The sequence below is a fragment of the Salmo salar genome, chromosome ssa20 (genome assembly GCF_905237065.1).
Source record: "Salmo salar chromosome ssa20, Ssal_v3.1, whole genome shotgun sequence".
Classification (NCBI taxonomy): domain Eukaryota; kingdom Metazoa; phylum Chordata; class Actinopteri; order Salmoniformes; family Salmonidae; genus Salmo; species Salmo salar.
The window spans coordinates 87713781-87716280 of NC_059461.1; the positions used below are offsets into that span (position 1 = coordinate 87713781).

The 2500-nt window shown below is 45.3% G+C and overlaps 1 protein-coding gene across 6 annotated transcripts in view; it reads right to left on the reverse strand.

Moving 5' to 3' along the window:
• LOC106581498 (muscleblind-like protein 1) overlaps positions 1-2500 on the reverse strand; it is a 167665-nt gene that overhangs the window by 41772 nt on the left and 123393 nt on the right. The window lies entirely within an intron of this gene.

A 2500-nucleotide genomic window follows, 5' to 3' on the forward strand; every position in this document is an offset into this window, starting at 1 on the left:
AAACCAATTATTTCCCCCCTGATTTGTCTTGCGGTCTGTGTTATTGACAAGTAACATCAACCGCTAACAACAGATAGTCAGATCCTTATCAACAGTTTGTTGATGGTATGACCATCTGTAGAGCATCTACAGTAAAGGAGACTATGCGGACTATCCTAGGTGAGGAGTGAAGAGGAGTAAAATACAGACAGAGAAAGAACAAGACTTAGAGAAAGGGAGACAGAAAGAGAAAAAGACAGAACACGAGAACAGGGAAAGGGAGACAGAAAGAGTTAGCCTGGGAGCCAGTCTGTTGTAGTCTATCTGCAGTAAGAGCAAGTTAGCCTGGGTGTTTTGTGTTGTCCAGTCGCTCCTGTCTTCTGTTCCCTGTTGTCCTTGTCCTCTGAAAGGTTGCTGAGGTCTGTGGAGGACGAGGTTGGCTGGGGCAGGATTTTATTTTTGTTAATGTGTATTTTGTTGAATATTAATGTGTATTTTGTTGAATATTTACAATTGTATTTTTTTGGTTGGTTGGTGTGGTGTTCCGGGGTCCTTGGTGGTTTTATGGGGGGGTGACGACCCGCCCAGTTCTGTCTCCTTGTTCTTGTTTTCCGAAATGGGACACACCTGGGCTCGGGATAACTACACCTTTCCTCCGTACATCGAAGAGACTCTCTCCACTCAGTGGCATTTTGAGGCTTCTTTGTGTTTATTTCTTTAGGCACTTCTCAACACCCCTCATTATCACCACGCACACCACCACTCCCTTACACTACTGACTTTAATAAATATGTTTGATATTTCTTTAGCTCCATCTTTGTTAAGGACTATGAGGCAGTACGTAACAGTGTCACGATCCAGAATAACTTCAGATGACACAACAAACTGCCATGACAGAGATGTCACACGAGCCTTCGTCAGCTGTATCATAACAGGATATCAAAGACATTTTGCTCTGGATAAGAGCGTCTGCTAAATGACTTAAATGTAAAATGTAAATGACATGGCCAAATGAATAACGTCATAAAGACCTGCATCAGTTCTGTGAAAGAGGGAACTTGAGGGGGAGAGAGAGAAAGAAGGGGGTTGAGAGAGAAAGAGGGGAGAGAGAGAGAAGGAAAGAGAGAGAGAAGGAATGACAGCGAGAGAGAGAGAGAGAGAGAGAGAGGGAAGGAAGGAAGGAAGGAAGGAAGGAAGGAAGGAAGGAAGGAAGGAAGGAAGGAAGGAAGGAAGGAAGGAAGGAAGGAAGGAAGGAAGGAAGGAAGGAAGGAAGGAAGGAAGGAAGGAAGGAAGGAAGGAAGGAAGGAAGGAAGGAAGGAAGGAAGGAAGGAAGGAAGGAAGGAAGGAAGGAAGGAAGGAAGACAGATAGAGACTGTACTGTAGCCTGGTGTCTCCTAACCCATAGTGACGTGGGCCATCCGTTAGTGTTCTCTCTCTAATATAAAGCCTCATCAGCATCATCACTCTGGCCCAGGCTATAATAGGCTTTAATTACATCACCCTCAGTTGAGCACCATGCATGAAATGAAAACACACACCCACACTGAGAGGAGACAGAGGGAAGGAGGGAGAGATGGGGAGGAGGGAGAGATGGGGAGAAGTAGGAGGAGGAGAGGGTGTGACAGTGAGAAATGGAGAGAGTTTAGGAGAGAAAGAGGGCGAGAGAGAGAGAGAGACAGAACAGTGAGCACCTTGCCTTAACTCCTGCTTCCTTTGTGTTCATTTTCCCTGTCTCTCTTTCACCATCTACTGCTGGCCCAGTCTGTCAACCTCTCTCTCCTTGCTCTCTTTGTTCTTCTTCTCTGTTCTACTCTGTCAACCTCTCTCTCCTTGCTCTCTTTGTTCTTCTTCTCTCTGTTCTACTCTGCCAACCTCTCTCTCCTTGCTCTCTTTGTTCTTCTTCTCTGTCCTACTCTGTCAACCTCTCTCTCCTTGCTCTCTTTGTTCTTCTTCTCTGTTCTACTCTGTCAACCCCTCTCTCCTTGCTCTCTTTGTTCTTCTTCTCTCTGTTCTACTCTGTCAACCTCTCTCTCCTTGTTCTCTTTGTTCTTCTTCTCTCTGTTCTACTCTGTCAACCTCTCTCCTTGCTCTTTTTGTTCTTCTTCTCTCTGTTCTACTCTGTCAACCTCTCTCTCCTTGCTCTCTTTGTTCTTCTTCTCTCTGTCCTACTCTGTCAACCTCTCTCTCCTTGCTCTCTTTGTTCTTCTTCTCTCTGTTCTACTCTGTCAACCTCTCTCTCCTTGCTCTCTTTGTTCTTCTTCTCTGTTCTACTCTGTCAACCTCTCTCTCCTTGTTCTCTTTGTTCTTCTTCTCTCTGTTCTACTCTATCAACCTCTCTCCTTGCTCTCTTTGTTCTTCTTCTCTCTGTCCTTCTCTGTCAACCTCTCTCCCGTCTCTTTTTGTTCTTCTTCTCTCTGTCCTTCTCTGTCAACCTCTCTCTCCCGTCTCTCTTTGTTCTTCTTCTCTCTGTTCTACTCTGTCAACCTCTCTCCTTGCTTTTTTTGTTCTTCTTCTCTCTGTC